Source organism: Otolemur garnettii, unplaced genomic scaffold (assembly GCF_000181295.1).
Source record: "Otolemur garnettii isolate 467f Iridium unplaced genomic scaffold, OtoGar3 scaffold00077, whole genome shotgun sequence".
NCBI classification, from domain to species: domain Eukaryota; kingdom Metazoa; phylum Chordata; class Mammalia; order Primates; family Galagidae; genus Otolemur; species Otolemur garnettii.
The window spans coordinates 9123990-9141586 of record NW_003852472.1 but is presented as its reverse complement, the minus strand read 5'-3'; the positions used below and the strand labels follow the sequence as shown (position 1 = coordinate 9141586).

The 17597-nt window shown below is 43.1% G+C and overlaps 1 protein-coding gene and 1 pseudogene across 1 annotated transcript in view; one reads left to right on the top strand and one right to left on the bottom strand.

Moving 5' to 3' along the window:
• The window catches only part of PSPH (phosphoserine phosphatase), a 19785-nt gene extending 15626 nt beyond the window's left edge, over window positions 1–4159 (bottom strand). The window contains exon 1 of the mRNA XM_003794222.3: window positions 3940–4159. The gene's annotated coding sequence lies outside the window, so the exon portion shown is untranslated. The remainder of the gene's footprint in view (window positions 1–3939) is intronic.
• Window positions 4160–7780: 3621 nt separating this feature from the next.
• On the top strand, window positions 7781–8511 carry LOC100948000 (annotated as a pseudogene).
• The last annotated feature ends 9086 nt before the right edge of the window (window positions 8512–17597 follow it).

Genomic DNA, 17597 nt, shown 5'->3' with positions numbered 1-17597 from the left:
TTGTTGTTTGGTGGGTCCAGGCTGGGGATTCGAACCCACCACCTTAGGTGTACATGGCTGGCGCCTTAGCCGGTTGAGCTATAGGCGCCGAGCCATGTTTGCCGTTTTAAGCTGCTAAATGTTGGGGTAATGTGTTATACAGCAATATATAGCTAATACAACAATCTTGAGGTAGACAAAAGTTTCTTAAATAAAACACAAAAAGCATGAATAAAAAGAGAAGCAACAGATTGGACTTTATCAAAATCAAACACTTCTCTTCAAAACACATTTTTTTTTTGAGACAAGAGTTTCACTATCTTGCCCTCGGTAGAGTGCCATGGCGTCATAGCTCACAGCAACCTCCAACTCTTGGGCTTAAGTGATTCTCTTGCCTGAGCCTCCCAAGTACCTGGGACAACAGGCGCCTGCCACAATGCCCAGCTATTTTGTCTTGGTGGTAGTTGACCCAGGCTGGATTCAAACCCACCAGCTCCAGTGTATGTGGCTGGCGCCCTAGCCACTGAGCTACAGGCATGGAGCCACTTTCCTTTCTTTTTTTAAAATTTGACACAGAGTTGAGTGCCGTAGCGTCATAACTCACAGCAACCTCAAACTCTTGGGCTCAAGCTGTCCTCTTGCCTCAGCCTCCCAAGTAGCTGGGACTACAGGTGTGCGCCAAAACAACCACCTACTTTTTTCTATTTATGTAGATAGTCTCACTCTTTCTCAGGCTGGTCTTGAACTCCTGAGCTCAAGCAACCCACCTGTTTCTGCCTCCCAGAGTGCTAGGATTACAGATGTGAGCCACAGCACCTGGCCTCAAAATACATCATTAAAGAAAAAAAAGAAAAAGAATGAGCAGTTAAGTCACAGAATGAGAGAAAATATTCATAATACATATACACACATATGCATAATGTGACAAAGGACTTGTACACAGAATATGTCCTGTATAAACAATTCTTACAACCTCACTAATAAGACACACAACCTATCAAAAATGTTTAAAAGATTTGAATAGATATGTTGAAAAAGAAGATAAACAAACTCAAAATGAATGACTAAAATTAAAAGAGTGACAATACCAAGTGTTGGTGAAGGCATGGAACAATTAGAACCTTTGTACATTGCTGGTGGCTATGTATAATGAATGGTATAAACACTCTGGAAAACAGATTGGCAGTTTCTTATAAAAAAGCTTACATACTTATCAGAAGACCCAGAAATCCCACTCTAGGAGATTTACCCAAGAGAAACAAAAACATTCATAATAGCCTGATTGGTGACTACCCCAAACTAGAAACACCCAAATGTCCATCAACAGATAAATGGGGTTTTGTTTTGCTGTTGTTTGTTTTTGACACAGTCTCACATTGTTGCCCTGGGTAGAATGCTCTGGCATCATAGCTCACAGCAGCCTTAAGCTCTCGGACTTGAGCAATCCTCTTGCCTCAGCCTCCTGCATAGCTGGAACTACAGGTGCCCATTACAACCCCTGGCCAATTTTTCTATTTTTATTAGAGACAGGGTCTTGCTCTTGCTCAGGCTGGTCTTGAACTCATGAGCTCAAGCAATCCACCCGCCTCGGCCTCCCAGAGTGCTAGGATTACAGGCATGAGCCATCGCACCTGGCCAATCAACAGGTAAATGGATGAACAAATTGTGGTACATCCCTACAATGAAACAATACTCAGCAATAGAAAAGAATGAATTACTGATGCATGCTACAATACAAAAACATTTTACTGACCAAATGAAGCCAGGCAGGAAAGAGTATGTACCATAGGATTCCATGGATATGAAACCCTAGAAAATACCAATGTTATGATGACAAAGGTCAGATCAGTAGGACTGAGGGCAGATGTGGCAGGCCAACTGGAGAGGCCCTAGGAAACTTTTAGGGCAGTGGTTCTCAACCTTCCTAATGCCTCCTAATGCCGCAACCCTTTAATACAGTTCCTCATGTTGTGGTGACCCCCAACCATAAAATTATTTTTGTTGCTACTTCATAACTGTAATTTTGCTACTGTTATGAACCGTAATGTAAATATCTGATATGCAGTATATATTTTCATTGTTACCACGGGGTCACGACCCACAGGTTGTGAACCGCTGTTTTAGGGTTTCTTAGGGAAATGTTCTGTTGCAGTGATGATTATATTTGTTAAAATTCATAAAATATGTACTTTAACAATAAATACATTTTATTGCATTAAGTTATATATCAATGAAACACCAGGTATACTAAGTTGTTAGTCATGTATCAAATTATTTGAAAAACATAAAATTCCTGATTAATTTATTTCAGCAACACAAAAGTGATAGGACTGGGCTGGTTGAGGTAGCTCACGCCTATAATCCTAGCTCTCTGGGAGGCTGAGGTGGGTGCATTGCTTGAGTTCAGGAGTTCGAGACCAGCCTGAGGAGAGTGAGACTCCCATCTCTAAAAATAGCCAGGCATTGTGGTGGTCATCTGTAGTCCCTGCTACTTGGGAGGCTGAGGCAAGAGGATCACATGAGCCCAAGAGTTTGAGGTTGCTGTGAGCTATGATGCCAGAGGACTCTACCAAGGGCAACAAAGTGAGACAGAGTCTCACTTGAAAGTTCTCAAAAAAAAAAAAAGTGACAGCACTATGATCATTACAGTGTAAACCTGTCTGTCAGTTGTAATAAAACAAAGAAATCTTGGATTTTATTATTTACTTTCCTGATCCTCATTCCAACGCCAGTCATCAAATATTCAAAGAGCAACCATATAACATGCAAATCATATATAAAGAAAATAGAGTGGGCGGCACCTGTCGCTCAGTGGGTAGGGTGCCAGCCCCATATACGGAGGGTGGCAAGTTCAAACTGGCCCCAGCAAACTGCAACAATGAAAAAAATAGCCAGGCATTGTGGCGGGCGCCTGTAGTCCCAGCTGCTTGGAAGGCTGAGCCAAGAGAATTGCCTAAGCCCAGGAGTTGGAGGTTGCTATGAGCTGTGTGATGCCATGGCACTCTACCGAGGGCGATAAAGTAAGACAGAGTCTCACAAAATTTAAAAAATATAAATATAGTAAATTCAAAGGAAAATAAATTATTACATCAAAAAGATACCTGCACTTGTATATTTATTGCAGCACCGTTCCCCACAGCAAAGATAAGGAATCAACCTAAGTGTCCATCAACAGGTGATTGGATAAAGAAAATGTGGTAAAAAGAAAAAGAAAGAAAATGTGGTGGACAAACACACACACACACACACACACAACGGAATACTACTCAGCTATAAAAAGGAGTGAAACCACGTCTTTTACAACATGGATGGAACTAAAGGTCATTATCTTAAGTGAAACATCTTAAAAACAAAAAGGCAAATACTGTATGTTCTCACTTGTAAGTGGGAGCTAAATAATGTGCACACATTGGACATAGAGAATGGGATAATAGGCAGAAGGGGGGGAAGGATGATAAATAACTAACTGGGTACAAGGTACACTATTTGAGTGATGGCTACTCTCAAAGCCCAGACTTCTCCAGTACGGAATATTTCCATGCAACAAAACTGCATTTGTACCTCCTAAATCTATAATTTTTTAAAAAAGAAAATGTAATGAGTTTAATGAATGAATTATTTAATTCCCAACTTGTAGCTTTATCTTTATAACAATTTATCTGGTAAAGTCAAACACTTCAACTCTCAATTTCGAAGGTTTTCCTAATCTTGCACTGATGATTCTCCTCTGCAGGATTTCATCATTCATTCACCCTGTTTGGTAACAGGCGGCTGTAGGGTAAGACAAGTGAAGCTACTCCAAATTAAATTAGTGAAAAAAAAGACTTGAAAGCCTACGAAATAATTCACCAATCCTGATTAAGAAGAATAAATGTAGAATCAGAGAGGCCCTGGATAAGGAAAAGGCAAGGCCGGTAAATCAGAAAGTTGGGCACAGGGAAAGCACATGCAGGGACTTACCCGGTGCTGCAGCTCCTTGCTGGCCCACCACCGCTGTCTCCAGGGCTCCTGCGGCTATAACCTTCGGGCTGCAGGAGGCCTGCGACTGGCTCCAAGGTTCAGGCGCGGAGTTCCGAGTGGGGCGGACCTGTGCATATATACAGGCAGAGCCTTAACCAAACACTCTCAGGAGATATGCTGATCGGTGGGGTGGCTTCCGATCAGTTTTGCATGTGCTTTCCTAAACTAGAGACACCGGATCTCTGCTCAGCAAAGCCGGGTTGGGAGGAAGCCTCGGCCCCGCCTCCAGGGGAGGTGCTCCCGGAGCCCGCCCCTCCTCCCTCCGGGAGCTCAAGGCCTGCGGACTCAGAGGTACACCGCAGTGCCTGCTTCCCCGCAAACCTGCGACCTGCAGTACCTTCACTTTTCAGGGGAGGAACAAAAGAGCTCCCAGACTTTCAGGAGCCGCTCCGCGCTGGCACCACCATTTGGGATAAGGTTACGTGTACAAATAAGAAGGGACCTCTGCACTGATTTTGCAATTAATGAAGATCCCTTGAGGCCTTTTCTGAAATCCACATTGGGCATTCTGCTCACTTGTATAGGAATGTAGGTCTCAAAAGAACTTCAAAAACTGCATATAGTCCCAACTAAAATGCAGAAAACCATGAGTGACAAAATATGTCTTTGCTCCTTTTTCTTTCCATTTTTTTTTAAATTTTCTTCTAGGTATCATTCTCCGAGTTCTTTTTATGTTGATTACAACAACAAAAAAAGAGTGTTACCCCGAAACATTTACCTCCGTGCACAGCTGGCTGGAGGTGGGCATCGCAGTCCGCCCTAAAACACAGCCTGAAACCTCAGATGCTGACAGTGGGAGCTCCCTCTAAGCTGGTCGCCCAAGCACAAAAGATGCAATTGCTGGGGCGAGACACCTGGTCACAACATCCCTACCTTTAGGTATAGAATCCCCAAGAAATACAACTCCTGACACTCTTTGCTTAGATGTGCCTTTAAAGTTCAATATTCCCAATTTTATTAGTAAGCAAATGGTTACAGGTTGGCTTGGTGCCTGTAGCTCAGCGGCTAGGGCGCCAGCCACATACCCTGGAGCTGCTGGGTTCGAATCCAGCCCCAGCCTGCCAGACAACAATGACAACTACAACCAAAAAATAAAAATAGCTGGGTGGCCCCTCTGGCTCAGTGAGTAGGGCACCGGCCCCATATATCGGGGATGGCGGGTTCAAACCAAGCACTGGCCAAACTGCCGGGCGTTGTGGCAGGCACCTGTAGTCCCAGCTACTAGAGAGGCTGAGGCAAGAGAATCACCTAAACCCAAGAGCTTGAGGTTGCTGTGAGCTGTGACACCACAGCTCTCTACTGAGGGCGACAAAGTGAGACTCTGTCTCTAAGAAAAAAAAGGTTTGGCGCCTGTGGCTCAAGAGGCTAAGGCGCCAGCCACATACACCTGAGCAGGCGGGTTAGAAGCCTGGGCGGCCGAACAATGACAGCTGCAACCAAAAAATAGCCAGGCATTGTGGCGGGCGCCTGTAGTCCCAGCTACTTGGGAGGCGGATACAGGAGAATCTCTTGAGCCCAGAAGTTGGAGGTTGCTGTGAGCTGTGATGCCACAGCACTCTACCCAGGGCAACAGCTTGAGGCTCTGTCTCAAAAAAAAAAAAAAGAAAGAAAGAAAAAAATTATCCCAGTGTCTAAAGTAAAAAAAAAAAAATAATAATAATGGAATTAAGGGTGGTGCCTGTGCCTCAAAGGAGTAGGGCACCGGCCCCATATGCTGGAGGTGGTGGGTTCAAACACAGCCCTGGCCAAAAACTGAAAAAAAAAAAAATTAATGGAATTAAAAAGAAGCAGGAAAATGTAACCCAAAGTAAACTGCATTTGGTGACTCACACCTGTAGTCCTAGCACTCTGGAAAACTGAGACAGTAGGATTGCTTGAGCTCAGGAGTTTAAGAACAGTCTGAGCAAGAGACCTGTACTAAAAATTGAAAAATTAGCCCAGCATTATGCAGGGACCTGCAGTCCCAGCTACTGAGGAGGCTGAAGCAAGAGGATTGCTTGAGCCCAAGAGTTTGAGATTGCTGTGAGCTAGGCTAACTCCACAGGGTAACTGAGTGAGACTCTTCCTAAAAACAAAACAAAACAACTCTAAGATAACAGCAATATTATAATACTATAAAGGAATAAAGCTAAACATATCCAAGTACTTAAAGGAAAATATAATCATAATGATTGCCCATCTGAGCACTCACAGGGGAAAAAAGGAAAAAAAAATTTAAATGGGAAATCTTTAACACAATGGCACATGTTTAAAAAGGAAAAAGGTCAGGTGTGGTCAGGAATTACTCCTGTAATTCTAGTACTCTGGGAGGCCAAGGTGGGTGGATTGCCCTGAGCTCAGAGGTTTGAGACCAGCCTGAGCCAGAGTTAGACCTTCCCATCTCTACCAAAAGAAAAAAAGCTGGGTGTTGTGGCAGGCACCTGTAGTCCCAGCTACTTAGGAGGCTGAAGCAAGAGAATTGCTTAAGCCCAAGATTTGGAGGTTGCTGTGAGCTATGATGCCACGGCCCCCTACCAAGCACCCAAAGTGAAACTCTGTCTCAATAAAAAAATAAATAAAAGAAAAATTTTAAAAAAACCTTCAAACTAAGATGATTAAATGCCAACTGAAAGCAAAATTCAAAAAAAAAAAAGAAAAGAAAAGAAAAAGGAAAAAAGAATGTTAAAATAAAATGGGAAATCCAAATCTGAAAAATAGTGTTATCTAAAATGAAAATTTACTGAATGATCTTAACAGAATATGAGAAATTACAAAAAAAGATCAGTGAACTTGAAGACAGATAAAGACCAATGAGAAAAACAGAAAAAGAACAAAATCAACCCAAACCATGCAGAAGGAAAGAAATAATAGATATTAGTGCAAATATCAATGAGACTAAAAATAAAAAGAAGGAAATTTTCTGTTTTTTTATAGCCAAATTTACAGTTGGGGATTGAATACCAACTTTAGTGACACTAATTTTTTTTTTTTGAGACAGAGTCTCACTATGTTGCCGTCAGTAGATTGCCGTGGCATCACATCTCACAGCAACCTCAAACTCTTGGGCTCAGGTGGTCTTCTTGCCTCAGCCTCCCAAGTAGCTGGGACTACAGGCACCCACTGCAGTCTTCAGCTATTTTTTTTTTTTTATAGACACCAGGGTCTTGCTCTTGCTTAGGCTGGTCGGAACTCCTGAGCTCTAGCAACCCACCTGCCTCGGCCTCCCAGAGTGTTGGGATTATAGGTGTGAGCCACCGTGCCCAGCCTAAACACTTTTTTTCGTTTACGGAAAAATAGTAAGTTATACAGGAAAGGAAAAATAATCATAAATTACTATATATGCCAACATGAATAGTAATTTCACAGTTATAATAACATAAATACTGGATACTGACCTAACCAAAATGATGCTATGACATCACTGCATTCAGAGTATGGAAGAGGAGGCTCAAACATAGTGGAAAGGAGGGGAGAAAGAAAATCCACTAAATCATTATCTTCCACAGTAAAATGGACAATGTCATACCTAAAACTGAAAGCCAAGTGGCAATACACATAGAGATCCACATCAAGATCTGGAGGAAAATACCAAAATAATTAGCTAGCAAATGTAAACATAGTTGCCTGTGAGAAGGAAATAAAGGAGAAAAGGGCAAGTCATTTGTGATAACAAATCTTGTATAGTCATGTGCCATATCATGACATTTTAGTCAATGACAGACTGCACATACTATGGTGGTCTCATAAGATTATAATACCATAGATCTAAAAATTTTTTTCTCTGTGTTCCACAGTAATCACTCTGAGGTCTATGATACAATTCATCGGCAGAGAATCCAAATACTGTGGTCCCCCTAGTAACCATCCATCCAGAAGAGGGTATCCTAGGGTCTCGTTCCTTGCCTGCTAGATGACATCCTTTGTTTGTGGCTCTGTAATTCACTGGCCTACCTCGTCCATACCTATGCACTGGACAGTGGGGTTTCCACCATGAATGAAATGAAGAGTTATTCCCAAGCTGTCACAGGATTTTTTTTTTTTTTTTGAGACGGAGCCTCAAGCTATCCCCCTGGGTAGAGTGCCATGGCATCACGCTCACAGCAACCTCCAACTCCTGGGCTCAAGCCAGTCTCCTGCCTCAGCCTCCCAAGTAGCTGGGACTACAGGCGCCCGCCACAGCGCCGGCCATTTTTGGGTTGCAGCCATCATTGTTGTTTGGCGGGCCCGGGCTGGGGATTCGAACCCACCACCTTAGGTGTATGTGGCTGGCGCCTTAGCCGCTTGAGCCACAGGTGCGGAGCCAGGATTTTTTGCCAGTATGTTAATCTATCCCTTTGTGCTTGTGCTAATCTTATGGCTGTGAACAAATGTGGGCTTGCTGGTTACTTACCTTACTCCCCAACATATACTTCTGGGCTAGATTGCTGGTGCATGCTACAAAAGGAGGGAAATATGAGCCAAGGAAATAGTTCGTTTTTCCAGAAGGTCCCCTTTGGGAAGACTTATTGTTGTGACCTGAGAATGTTAATTTGAAGATGTGGGGTAGGGGCAGTGACATTTCTATAGTCTCAGACGCACAGAATTATGGGAGAGAATGTTGATTTCTATACACTGTGGCACACTTTTTAAATCATCATTTAATCTTGGGAAAATGGGGGGAAAAGAAGAATGAAGCACACAAATCATTTTACCACAAGGACATTTGCACTAGAATGTTTACTGCAGCCCAATTAACAATTGCCAAGATGTGCAATCAACCCAAGTGTCCATCAACCCATGAATGGAATAACAAACTATGGTATATGTGTACCAGGGAGTACTATTCAGTCATAAGAAAAGATGGAAGGCTGGGCATAGTGGCTCACACTTTGCATCTTCAAAATTCAAGAAAAAAAAAATAACAAGTAAAGGCATGAACAGGCAAGTCATAGATGATGAAATGGAAACAGCCAATAAATACATGAAAAAGTCCACATAGCAGTTAGGAAAAAGCAATTCAAATTCAAACAAAATAGCATACTAAATTCCACATAAGAGGCTCAGTGCCTGTAGCTCAAGTGGCTAAGGTGCCAGCTACATACACCAGAACTGGTGTGTTCGAATCCAGTGTGGGCCCGCCAAACAACAATGACAACTACAACCAAAAAATAGCTCGGCGTTCTGGCAAGTGCTTGTGGTCCCAGCTAACTTGGGAGACTAAGGCAAGAGAATCACTTAAGCCCAGGAGTTAGAGGTTGCTGTGAGCTATAGTGCCACAGCACTCTACCCAGGGTGACAGCTTGAGGCTCTGTCTCAAAAATAAATAAATAGGCTCAGCGCCTGTGGCTCAAGCGGCTAAGGCGCCAGCCACATACACCTAAGGTGGCGGGTTTGAATCCCCAGCCCGGGCCCACCAAACAACGATGGCTGCAACCAAAAAATGGCCGGGCGTTGTGGCGGGCGCCTGTTGTCCCAGCTACTTGGGAGGCTGAGGCAGGAGACTCGCTTGAGCCCAGGATTTGGAGGTTGCTGTGAGCTGTAATGCCATGGCACTCTACCCAGGGGGACAGCTTGAGGCTCTGTCTCAAAAAAAATAAATAAATAAATAAAATTCCACATAAGAAATGCAAATTAAAAAGTATGTTGGTAAAGAGTGAGAACAAAATGAGCAGGAGAAAACTGATACAGTATTTCCAGACAGAAATTAAAGGAATTTATCAAGTCTTAAAATTCGTGTGTAAGCCAGGTATGGTGGCTCATGCCTGTAATCCTAGCACTCTGGGAGGCTGATGCGGGTAGATTGCTTGAGCTCTGGAGTTCGAGACCAGCCTGAGCTAGAGTGCGCCCTGTGTCTATAACTAGCCAGGCTACTCAGGAGGCTGAGGCAAGAGGATTGCTTGAGCCCAAGAGTTTGAGTTTGCTATATGCTATAGCACTGTACTAAGGGTGACAAAGTGAGACTCTGTCTCAAATAAATAAATAAATAAACTAGCTAGGTGTTGTGGTGCATGCCTGTGGTTCCAGCTACTCGGGAGGCTAAGGCAAGAGGATTGCTTATGCCCAAGAGTTTCAGGTTGCTGTGAGCTATGATGTCACAGCACTCTACCCAGGGTGACAAAGTGAGACTCTTGTCTCAAAAAAGATAAAAAAAAAAAAAAGAGGAGAGGTGCCTGTGGTTCAAAGGAGTAGGGTGCCGGCCCCATATACCTGAGGTGGTGGGTTCAACCCGGTCGCGGCCAAAAACTACAAAAAAAAGAAGAATGCAAGGTTAGCAAAGAATGCAAGGCATAGATGAGTGTTTATGTTACCTTTTTTTTAATAAAGAAAAAGAAGAAGATCATATATATTCTTATTTTTTGTATTTTCATAAGGTCTTTGGGGAGATACATAAGAAACAAAAGTAGTAATCTAAGGCACTGGGTGGGTGGAGTTAGGGGTAGCAATGACACTCTTTATCACACACCTTTTTATGCTGTTTATAGTAAATAAAAATGCAAAAAGAATATGTACAGTATGTAAGATCAATATTATATATACGCATAGACCATAGCCTGGCAGCGTAGACAATAAATGGTTAACAATGGCTAGTCAGAGTTCCCCAAGGAAACAGAATCAACAGATACGTGTGTGTGCAGATAGGGAGTAAAATCTGCTGGGGAGGCCAGCAGGACAGAGAGCCAGGGAAGGGTTGCAGTTTGAATGCTCAGGCAGTCTGCTGGCAGAATTCCTTCTTGCCAGGGCATGGCTAGTCTTTGTTCTACTAAGGCCTTCAACTGATTGGATGAGGCTCACTCACATTATGGAGTGTAATCTGATTTCCTTAAAGTCAACCTTGATTTAAATGTTAATCTGTCAAAAAAAAAACACCTTCACAGAGACATGCAGAATAATGTAAGCCAAATATCTGCACCCTTTGGCCCAACCAAACTGACATAAAATTAACTATCACAAGTCCACCCCTTATCTACTTGGCACCCAAACATATCTCCTTGAACTTCATCTCCAAATAAAGACAGTAACAAGGTCACACTTCCATTTAATATGATATACATGTCCTGTATACACCGAAAATACACTAACGCTTTCCTCAGAAGATGCAAAGTCTTTGGGTGATGTTTACTCCTCCTGATAGCCTATAACTTAAACACTATGATATAATGTTAATACTTAAATACCATGATATTAAGTCAATATCTCCTATGTTCTGTGCTAAAGGGATAAGAGAGAGAAGAAAATAAAGATATTTGCTTAATACACACAGAGACAGACGCAAACGTATTCATAGCAAAATAAGAAAGAAATTACTCCTGACAACTACCGTCCTCATTTCTGTGACTGGTCATGTGGGTGTAGCTGGTATTTCTAACTACCTTCTTCCACTACCCAGTCCACATTCCCTTTGCCTTCAGCAAGCACCTCAGCAGATTGTGGTTCTTCACTCTGATGGGGCGATGGCAAACCCTCATTCCTGAAGGGTGTGAGCCATTAGTAGTCCTGCCTGAAATGGATAACTGCACTTTTCCATTGACTTTAATCACAGGGCATAGTAATACCTGGGCATGCCCTAAGGGAACTTCTGTTAGGAGACATACTCTCCTTTACCTCCATTGCGGAGTAGCAGTGCAATTTCCCCTTGGTAGTCAGCCAGTTCAGTAAGTCCTTTCCTTGCCTATTGATCAGAGACATGTGGAGCAAAAAAATGCCTGGGTGGCAGTCTTCATGTCCGGTTCTGTGGAATCAATATTGTGCGTGCAGGTGGAAACATTTGTCCCTTTGGAACGAAGACCTCTAGGTCAGCAGAGCATAAGGTCATGGAGAAAAGGTGGAAACATTTGTCCCTTTGGAACGAAGACCTCTAGGTCAGCAGAGCATAAGGTCATGGAGAAAGGAAGTAAACATTTTGTTACTGAGGCACTAAGGCTAATAGTAAATGGTCCTGCTCTCATTTCCACCCCTTGATTCCTGGACCCATATGTTCTGGCTATGGGAGCAAAGGATCGTCTATTTAACATTGATCCAGGGGATACATATTGTGTTCATATATCCTCCTAGAGAACTCTTGCCCAATCCTACAAGGTGGAGGAAGCTAATGCAGTAATGCAGTCTTCAAATGGCCGTTTTACTATTCTGTCAAGCCAGCTGCTTCAGGACAGTGGAGAACAGGGTAAGACCAGGGAATTCCATGAGCATTAGCCCATTTCTGCATTTCTTTTGCTGTGAAGTGAGGTCTTTGATCGGAAGCAATGCTGTGTGTAATAACACATCAGTGGATAAAGCAGTCTATAAGTCTATCGTCAGTAGTTCGGGGAGAAGCAAAACTACTTTTGTCAAAAGAAGAAGGAAAGGCAAATCCATATCCAGAGAAAGCCTCTATTACAATTAAGAACTGCTGTCCCTTCGATGGTGCCTGTGGCTCAAGGAGTAAGGTGCTGGATCCATATGCCAGAGGTGGTGGATTCAAACTCAGCCCTGGCCAAAAAAAAGAAGAAAAAAAAAAAGAACTGCTGTCCCTTCCCTGACGGAACCAGTCCAGAGTAGTCACACTGCCACCAACTAGCTGGTTGATCAGCTAGAGAATGGTGCCATATTCTCTACTGCAGGCAGATTGAGCATTCAGTGATGGCTGTATCTGGAGTGGCCTTCGTGGGTGGAAGGCCATGTTGCTGAGCCCCTGTATAACCTCTATCCCTACCACCATGGGCCACTTTGTTCCTGAGTCCACTGGGTGGATGACAGGGATGGCTATGAAAAGAAGCTGACTAGTAGCCACAAAATGGGTCATCTTATTAAAATCCTCTGCTGAGGTCACTCTTCAGTAAGCATTCATATGAGACATACGTAACTTTTTTTGTTTTTTTGAGACAGTCTCACTATGTTGCCTTTGGTAGAGTGCTGTGGCATCACAGCTCACAGCAACCTCAAACTCTTGGACTTAAGCCATTCTCTTGCCTCAGCCTCCCAAGTAGCTGGGACTACAGGTACCACAATGCCTGGCTATTTTGTTGTTGTCAGTGTTGTTTAGCTGGCCCGACCGGGTTCGAACCCACCCCCTTGGTGCCTGTGGCCAGCGCCGTACGTCCCAGAGAGGTCTATCCACAAATCTCTTTCTTTCTTTCTTTCCTTTTTTTTTGACACAGAGTTTCACTATGTCACCCTCGGTAGTCTGTCGTGGCATCACAGCTCACAGCAACCTCAAACTCTTGGGCTTAAGCGATTCTCGTGCCTCAGCCTCCCAAGTGGCTGGGACTACAGGTGTCCGCCACAATGCCTGGCTATTTTGTTGTTGTTGTTGCCATTGTTGTTTTTTTAGCTGGCTGGGGTCAGATTTGAACCCGCCAGCCTTGGTGTATGTGGCCGGCGCCCTACCTACTGAGCTACAGGCGCCGCCACACATATCTCTTTCTCAGACTTTGTTGTCAACAATCTTCTTCCCATATCATTGATCATACAGCCTAACCATGGGCACAGGCCATGAACTCCTATGTAACTGCTCTTTCTCTTTCCAAGCAAAGCGAACAACCCAAAGTTCTGCCCACTGGGAAGAAGGGATAAGCTAGCAAGAGGTTGCTGTAAACCAAGCCTGAGTCTTTTCTTCCTCTTGTCAAGTGATTGTAGGAAACTCCCCATGAAGCCATAAATGCAAGTTGGGAAAGAGTGGGAGCCGTGGGCACCTGAGTTGCCTTTTTTTTTTGTAGGAAACTCCCCCACGAAGCCATAAATCCAAGTTGGGAAAGAGTGGGAGCCATGGGCATCTGGGTCGCCTCAAGCTGTTGCCCTGGGTGTTGTGGCATAACAGCTCACAGCAACCTCCAACTCCTGGGCCTAAGTGATTCTCTTGCCTCAGCCTCCCAAGTAGCTGGGACTATGGAGAACATGGTAAGAAGACCAGGGAATTCCATGAGCATTAGCCTATTTCTGCATTCAATGGGCCAATTACAGAAACTCCAGAACCCAATTCAGAAAACTCGTCCTTCAGCTCTGTTCTTCTAGAGCCATTCCCAGTACCAAAATGTGCATTAGGATTCACTGGGAAAATAGAGCCTACATATAAAATATATAGAGAGAGAGATTTATTTTAAGGAATTAGCTCACATGATTGATAACAGAGGTGTATCCAAACTCTGCAAGGAGGGCTGGCAGGTTGGAGACCCAGTTTGAGTACAAAGGCAGTCTGCTGATAGAATTTCTTTTCTTTTTTTTTTTTTTTCTTTTTTTGAGACAGAGTCTCACTTTGTCACCCTTGGTTGAGTGCCGTGGCGTCACCTTCAGCTCCTGGGCTTAGGTGAGTCTCTTGCCTTAGCCTCACAAGTAGCTGGGACTACAGGCACCTGCCACAACGCCCGGCTATTCTTTTATTGCAGTTTGGCCAGAGCCAGGCTTGAATCTACACCCTTGGTATATGGCGCTGGCCCTCTACCCATAGAACCATAGGCGTCTAGAATTTCTTCTTATTAATGAGAGATCAGTCTTTGTTCCATTAAGCCCTTTAGCTGATTAGATGAGGCCCACCCACATTATGGACAGTAGTCTGTTTTTTTCTTTTTTTTGAGACAGAGTCTCACTATGTTGCTGTGGCATCACAGCTCACAGCAACCTCCAACTCTTAGGCTTAAGTGATTCTCTTGCCTCAGCCTCCCAAGTAGCTGGGATTACAGGCACCTGCACAACACCCAGCTATTTTTGTTGTTGTTGTTGCAGTTGTCATTATTGTTTACCTGGCCTGGGCTGGGTTCAAACCTGCCAGCCTGGGTGTATGTGGCCAGCACCCTACCCACTGAGTTATGGGCGCCACCCGACAGTAATCTGTTTTATCCCAAGTCCATTGATTTAAATGTTAATCCCATCCAAAAAACCACTCTTACAGAAACAAATATCTGCACACTAGGACTAGCCAATTTGACACATAAAATTAACTATTACCAATAGTTTGTGGTAAGATTAGTAATTTATTTAAGATGTGTTTGCGTTTGCTACTTTTTTCTGAAGGAATGTGGTATTTTTATAATCAGAAAATCAGGCTAGATGCTGTGGTTCACACCTGTAACCTTAGCACTCTGGGAGGCCAAGGCAGGAGGATCCCTTGAACTCAGGAGTTTGAAACTAGCCTGAGCAAGAGCAAGACCCCATTTCTATTTAGAAAAATTAGCCAGTCATTGCATTGTGCCAGGCACCTGTAGTCCCAGCTACTTGGGAAGCTGAGGCATGAGGATCACTTGAGCCTAACAGTTTGAGTTTGCTGTGAACTATGATGATGCCAGGGCACTCTATCCCAGGGTGATAGAGTAAGATTCAGTCTCCCCCCACCCCAAAAAAAAAAAAAACCAGAGAGAGAGAAAGAAAGAAAGAAAAGAAAAGAAAAATCAAAAGTTTTTAATTAAAAAAATTTGCTTTAGGGGCAGTGCCTGTGGCTCAATGGGTAGGGTGCCAGCCCCATATACCGAGGGTGGCGGGTTCAAACCCAGCCCTGGTCAGCTAAAACAGCAGTGGTAACTGCAACAAAAAAACACCTGGGTGTTGTGGCAGACACCTGTAGTCCCAGCTACTTGGGAGGCTGAGGCAAGAGAATTGTTTACGCCCAAGAGTTGGAAGCTACTATGAGCTGTGACACCACGGCACTCTACCAAAGGTGACAGAGTGAGACTTTGTCTCAAAAAAAAACGAAAGAAAGAAATTTGCTTTAGGAAGTCTTCCTTAGTAGCCTGGCACTGAGAATATACCTCCATTTCAGTTCTTTAGTACGTTGTGTACATATAATGTTTGTCTCTTTAAGAGACTTGGAAGTCTAAAGATAAGGTCCTTCTCTTTTCCTGTCTGTCTGTTTACCCTAATCACAGGAGATCCTCAGAGAGTGAATGATCTACAACAAAAACAATAATTACCCAAAACCAATATTGTCCCTCCATTTCCCCTTTCCAAACATGCCTATTTTTGAAATTGCCTTGACCTTTCCAGACCCCAAGACTAGAAATGGAAACCACACAGCATGTTTTGAAATTCTGTCAGTTTGATGTTGGAAACGTTTCTCACCTCTGGCCTTTTGCTATCTCCACTATCACTGCTTTAATTTGGAATATCCCACCTATTAAAAGATGTGTTTTACTAAAAAAAGTAGTATGTGTTACAGTATTTTTTAAAGCAATATACAACCAAAAATACCAACAGATTTTTAAAACTAGATAATTCTATCACTCACCTGGAAAGAAAAACAAATGTGAAAATAGCCCAAAATACTTTGAAAAAGACTGATTAAGAGGTCTAGCCCTACAAAATTTTGAAACATATTATAAAACTATAGTAAATAAAACAATGTGGTATTGAGACTTGAATAGATAGAGCTATGAAACCGAACACAGTCCAAAGCAAGTGCACAGATAGTAAGAATAAGATGGAGTAAGTCAGGCTAGGGTTGACTTGACACAGCTGATCTGGTCAGTTTAGGTCCTAAGTGACCTTTACCTCATGTCTCCCATTCTTGTTCTTTTATAAATTTAGCTCCCACCCTAAAGATGCCTATATTGAGTAGTTTAGAATGTATATAGGAAATTAACTTTTGAATTGAAAATGTTATAATGGGTCACTGGGTTATGCTGAATATTACTTAAAATAAGGGTTAATGTGGTCTTTGCTTTTATGTATAAAACTGGTTTTGGAAATGAAAGATCAGAACAGTCTTGAAGAGGCTACTCTTACTGTTCTCCAGAATCGCTGGCCTTCTGACAAAGTTTGGTGGAACTGTCCCCATCTCCACATGTTGGCTGACAGTGACAAGGGGCTGGACCCTCTTTATCTGGTAACAAAAGTAGATCCAGATATTAATACGTCTGGGAATGTAACATATGCTAACATTGTATTACCTTATTTATTTATTTATTTATTTTTTTTTTGAGACAGAGTCCCACTACGTCATCCTGGGTAGAGTGCTGTAGCATCACAGCTCACAGCAACCTCAAACTCTTGGGCTTAAATGATTCTCTTGCCTCAGCCTCCCAAGTAGCTGGGACTACAGGTGCCTGCCACAAGGCCCAGCTATTTTTTTCATTGCAGTTGTCATTGTTGTTTAGCAGGCCCGGGCTCGGTTTGAACCTGTCTGCCTCAGTATATGTGGCCAGCACCCTAACCACTGAGCTATGGGTGCCGAGCCACCCCACTCAAAAGTATTATTGAGTAAGATATTCACTAGAGCTTGAATAACAAGATGGGGGACAAGCTAAATGTCAGCCAGTAAGTAACTGGTTAGTTCCCTTATTCTTACAAAGAGTTATCATGCAGCTGTTAATAAAAACTTCCTATTTGTATTGATATGGCACAATATTCAAGACAAAGTCTCAAGCTGTTGCCCTGGGTACGGTGTCCTGGTGTCATGACTTATAGCAACCTCAAACTCTTGGGCGCAAGTGAATCCCTTGCCTCATCTTTTCTATTTTTAGTAGAGACTCACTTTTTGCTCAGGCTGGTTTTGAACTCATGAGCTCAAGCAATCCACCCGCCTGGGCCTCCCAGAGTGCTAGGATTACAGATGTGAGCCCAGCCATTCAAAATTTATTTATTCATTTATTTATTTATTTTTCGAGACAGAGCTTCAAGTTATCACCCTGGGTAGAGTACTGTGGCATCACAGCTCACAGCAACCTCCAACTCCT